Here is a 6000-nt window from a genome sequence, read left to right as displayed (position 1 = left end):
GGTTGTACTACTTTACAGTCCCACCAACAGTGAATGAGGGTTCCTTTTTCTCCACAGCCTCTCCAACATTTGCTATTACCCGTCTTGTTGATAATAGCTAATCTAACAGGAGTGAGGTGGTATCTCATTGTAGTTTTGATTTGCATTTCTCTAATAACTAATGAAGCTGAGCATCTTTTCATATATCTGTTGGCCATTTGTATCTCTTCCTGGGAGAAGTGTCTGTTCATGTCCTCTTCCCATTTTTTTATTGGATTGTTTGTTTGCTTGTTGTTGAGTTTTATGAGTTCTTTGTAAATTTTGGATATTAGGCCCTTATCTGAGCTGTTGTTTGAAAATATCAGTTCCCATATAGTTGGCTGTCTGTTTATTTTGATATCAGTTTCTCTTGCTGAGCAAAAACTTTTAATTCTGATGTAGTCCCATTCATTTATCTTTGCCTTCACTTCTCTTGCCATTGGAGTCAAGTTCATAAAATGTTCTTTAAAACCCAGGTCCATGATTTTAGTACCTATGTCTTCTTCTATGTACTTTATTGTTTCAGGTCTTATATTTAGGTCTTTGATCCATTTTGAATTAATTTAGTACACGAGGACAGGCTGTAGTTGAGTTTCATTCTTTTGCATGTGGCTTTCCAGTTTTCCCAACACCATTTGTTGAAGAGGCTTTCTTTTCTCCATTGTGTGTTGTTGGCCCCTTTATCAAAGATTATTTGACCATATATATGTGGTTTTATTTCTGGGCTTTCTATTCTGTTCCATTGGTCTGAGTGTCTATTTTTTTGCCAATACCATGCTGTTTTGATTACCGTGGCCCTATAATATAGTTTAAAGTCAGGTATTGTAATGCCCCCAGCTTCATTCTTTTTCCTTAGGATTGTTTTGGCTATTCGGGGTTTTTTTATAGTTCCATATAAATCTGATGATTTTTTGTTCCACTTCTTTAAAAAATCTCATAGGGATTTTGATGGGAATTGCATTAAATTTGTATATTGCTTTGGGTAATATGGCCATTTTGATTATATTTATTCTTCCTATCCAAGAACAAGGAATATTTTTCCATCTCATTGTATCTTTTTCGATTTCCCTTAACAATGCTTTGTAATTTTCATTATATAGGTCCTTTACGTTCTTTGTTATGTTTATTCCTAGGTATTTTATTTTTTTTTGTTGCAATCGTGAAGGGGATTATTTTTTTGAGTTCGTTTTCTAATATTTCATTGTTGGCATATAGAAAGGCTATGGACTTTTGTATGTTAATTTTGTATCCTGCGACCTTACTGTATTGGTTTATTGTTTCTAATAATCTTTTTGTGGAGTCCTTCGGGTTTTCGATGTATAGGATCATATCATCAGCAAAAAGTGATAGCTTTACTTCTTCTTTTCCGATATGGATGCCTTTTATTTCTTTGTCTTGTCTGATTGCTCTGGCCAGAACTTCTAGCACCACGTTGAATAAGAGTGGAGAGAGTGGACAACCCTGTCTTGTTCCTGATTTAAGGTAGAAAGTCCTCAGTTTTATGCCGTTTAATAGGATGTTGGCTGATGGTTTATCATATATGGCCTTTATCATGTTGAGATATTTTCCTTCTATACCCATTTTGTTGAGAGTCTTAAACATAAAATTGTGTTGTATTTTATCAAAAGCCTTTTCTGCATCTATTGATAAGATCATGTGGTTTTTGTTCTTTGTTTTGTTGATATGGTGTATTACGTTAACCGTTTTGCGTATGTTGAACCATCCTTGAGATTCTGGGATGAATCCCACTTGATCATGATGTATTATTTTTTTAATATGTTGTTGTATTCGGTGTGCCAGTATTTTGTTTAGTTTTTTAGCATCTGTATTCATTAGAGATATTGGTCTGTAGTTTTCTTTCTTTGTGCCATCCTTGCCAGGTTTTGGTATGAGGGTTATGTTGGCCTCATAAAATGTCTTTGGAAGTATTGCTTCTTCTTCAGTTTTTTGGAAGACTTTGAGTAGAATAGGAACCAAGTCTTCTTTGAATGTTTGATAGAATTCACTAGTATAACCGTCTGGGCCTGGACTTTTATTTTTGGGGAGATTTTTAATAGTTTTTTCTATTTCCTCCCTGCTGATTGGTCTGTTTAGGCTTTCTGCTTCTTCATGACTCAGTCTAGGAAGGTTGTATTGTTCTAGGAATTTATCCATTTCTTCTAGATGGTTGTATTTGGTGGCATATAATTTTTCATAGTATTCTACAATAATTCTTTGTATTTCTATGATGTCTGTGGTGATCTCTCCTCTTTCATTTTGGATTTTATTTATTTGAGTCCTGTGTCTTTTTTCCTTGGTGAGTCTTGCCAAGGGTTTGTCAATTTTGTTGATCTTTTCAAAGAACCAGCTCCTTGTTTTATTGATTTTTTCTATAGTTTTTCTGTTCTCTATTTCATTTATTTCTGCTCTGATTTTTATTATCTCCTTTCTTCGGCTGGTTTTGGGTTGTCTTTGTTCTTCTTTTTCTAGTTCCTTAAGGTGTGAAGTTAAGTGGTTTACTTCGGCTCTCTCTTGTTTGTTCATATAGGCCTGAAGTGATATGAACTTTCCTCTTATTACTGCTTTTGCTGCATCCCAGAGATTCTGATATGTCGTATTTTCATTTTCATTTGTCTGTATATATCTTTTGATTTCTGCGCTTATTTCTTCTTTGACCCATTCATTTTTTAGAAGTCTGTTGTTTAGTTTCCACATTTTTGTGGGATTTTTTTCCTCTTTTTTGCAGTTGAATTCTAGTTTCAAGGCTTTATGATCAGAAAATATGCTTGGTACAATTTCAATTTTTCTAAATTTGCTGATATTGTCTTTGTGGCCCAACATATGGTCAATTCTTGAGAATGTTCCATGTACACTATAGAAAAATGTATACTCTGTCGCTTTGGGATGAAGTGTCCTGTAGATGTCTATCATATCCAGGTGTTCTAGTATTTCGTTTAAGGCCACTATATCTTTATTGGTTCTCTGTTTGGATGACCGATCTAGAGCCGTCAGCGGTGTATTGAGGTCTCCAAGTATGATTGTATTTTTGTTAGTTTTTGTTTTAAGGTCAATAAGTAGCTGTCTTATATATTTTGGTGCTCCTTGGTTTGGTGCATATATATTAAGGATTGTTATGTCTTCTTGATTCAACTTCCCCTTAATCATTATGAAATGACCATTTTTGTCTCTGAGTACTTTTTCTGTCTTGTAGTCAGCATTATTAGATATGAGTATTGCTATGCCTGCTTTTTTTTGGGTGTTGTTTGCTTGGAGTATTGTTTTCCAGCCTTTCACTTTGAATTTGTTTTTATCCTTGTTGCTTAGATGTGTTTCTTGTAGGCAGCATATAGTTGGATTTTCTTTTTTAATCCATTCTGCTACTCTGTGTCTTTTTATTGGTAAGTTTAATTCATTTACATTTAGTGTAATTATTGACACTTGTGGGTTCCCTACTGCCATTTTATAAATTGCTTTCTGTTAGTTTTGTATCTAGTTTGATTCTTCTCTTTTGTTTTTCTATCATTTGTTTTTGTTTGTTTGTGTTCCATACTTCTTTCCTCTGTTGCTACCTTTTTTAAGTCAAGTGTTTTTGTGGTGGTTTTTTTAAGGGTGGTTACCATTAAGTAATGAAAAGGGTACCTACCATATTCATTGTAGTACTCTATGTTATAAGTATTTCTGCACTTCATCATCCTTTGCTACTGTTAATCTCCATCCTCTCCCCCCTTTTTTTCCTTTGTTGTCACAGTTTAAGTTTGGTTTTATTGTGTTCTTGGTGGAGCTGTTACTTGTGGTGTTGTTTTCTTTTGTTCTTTGAATCTGGTTGGAAAACCCCCCTTAGTATTTCCTGGAGTGGGGGCTTTCTGTTGATAAATTCTCTCATCTTTTCTGTATTTGTGAATGTTTTTATATCTCCTTCATACTTGAAGGATAGCTTTGATGGGTATAGTATTCTTGGCTGAAAGTTCCTCTCTTTCAGGGCTTTAAATATTGGGGTCCACTCTCTTCTAGCTTGTAGAGTTTCTGCTGAGAAATCTGATGATAATCTAATGGGCCTTCCTTTATATGTTGTACTCTTCTTTTCCCTGGCTGCCTTGAGAATTTTTTCTTTGTCATTGGTTTGTGTCATCTTTATTATGATGTGCCTTGGAGTGGGTTTGTTGGGGTTAAGAAAACTTGGTGTTCTGTTTGCTTCTTGAATTTGAGGCTTTAGTTCCTTCCACAGGCTTGGGAAGTTCTCGTCTATTATTTGTTTGAGTATATTCTCCATTCCATTTTCTTTCTCTTCTCCCTCTGATATACCTATTATTCTTATGTTATTCTTTCTGATGCAGTCAGACAATTCCTGTAGGGCTTTCTCATTTTTTATTATTTTTGAGTCTCTTTCTTCTTCTCTCTGTTGTGCCTCAAGTTGTTTTTCTTCTATTTCACTAATCCTTTCTTCAATCTGGGCTGTTCTGTTAGCTAAGCTTGTTACCTCGTTTTTCAGCTCGTGAATTGAGTTTTTCATTTCTGTTTGATTTGTTTTTATAGTTTCAATTTCCTTGGTAATATATTCTTTGTGTTCATTGAGTTGTTTTCTGATCTCCCTATATTGCCTTTCTGTGTTTTCTTGTATATCTCTGAGTATTTTTAAGATTTCTATTTTAAATTCTCTGTCATTTAGCTCCAAGGGTTCCAATATGTTAAGTCTTTTCTCCATAAATTTTTCCACATCTATTTGTGTTACCTCTCTTTCTTTTGTATCCATAATATTCGATTTCCTCTTTCTTATCGGCATCTGAGGGTGGTCTTATTGATAGCACGCAGGCGCACTCCCTCGTGGCTTGAATGAGCGTCGCTGCGGTAGCTTCCTCCACACCCCTGTCTCTCAGATTCAAGTGATAACAGTCCTTTTGCTTTCAGTTTGTGTGGAACTCCGGAATGCTCCGAGGATAAATTTTTCTGTTTCTAGTTGATAAATTTGTTGTGATTTAGGGGAGAGCTGTCGGACACGCTTCTCACGGCACCATTTCCGTGATGTCACCCATTTTTCTAAATTTTGATAAGGTTTTTTGTTTTGTTTTGTTTTGTATTCTATTGAAGTTCAGGAGAAATAGTGTTTGTTCTTATGCTGACTTTGTGTGGTTTGAGTATTAGAGTAATATTGGGCCCACAAATTGAGTTAGTAAGTGTTCCCTCTTCTGTTTTTTAGAAGAGATTGTGTAAAAATGTCATTAATTTATTCATTAGCCTGACCTGTGGTGGCGCAGTGGATAAAGCATCGACCTGGAATACTGAGGTTGACAGTTCAAACCCCTGGGCTTGCCTAGTCAAGGCACATATGGGAATTAATGCTTCCTGCTATTTCCCCTCTCTCTCTCTCTCTCTTTCATCTAAAATGAATAAATAAAGTCTTTAAAAAGATAATTAAAAATTTATTCATTAAATGTTTGGTAAAATCATTTGCTAAACTTGACTAGTCATGAAGATTTACTTTACTAAAGCTTTTAAATTACAAATTCAATTTGTAATTCTTTGTTAATTTTTGGATTTTATATTTTTCAAGAAATTTATTTCTTCTAAGTTGATTTAAAAATGTCATTTTATGTATAGTAGTTTTTTATTATCTTTTTAATTCTTGCACGATCATTATTTTGATATTCCCTGATATTCCTCATATTAGTAAACTGTGAATTCTTTCCTTTTATCTTTGTCAATCTTTTGGAATTTATGAAGAGCTCTATGTGATGCAAATAGGCAATTAGTGTTTAGTCACTTCACCTAAATTAAGTCTTAGTTCAAGGTTGATTTTAGTCCTCTGTAACATTATTCTGGGTAATTCTTTTAATATAATTTATGGAGTTTAGATAGATGATAGATAGATGATAGATAGATAGATAGATAGATAGATAGATAATCCAGTATAGGTGTCTGGTACTCTGGTAGCTTGGATGAGGTTATGAGGTTATTTTCTTTTTTTTATTTATTTTTATTTTTTTTATTTATTCATTTTTTAGAGAG

Source organism: Saccopteryx bilineata, chromosome 9 (assembly GCF_036850765.1).
Source record: "Saccopteryx bilineata isolate mSacBil1 chromosome 9, mSacBil1_pri_phased_curated, whole genome shotgun sequence".
NCBI classification, from domain to species: Eukaryota; Metazoa; Chordata; class Mammalia; order Chiroptera; family Emballonuridae; genus Saccopteryx; species Saccopteryx bilineata.
The sequence above is the reverse complement of the archived record's forward strand: the minus strand, read 5'-3'. Positions refer to the sequence as shown.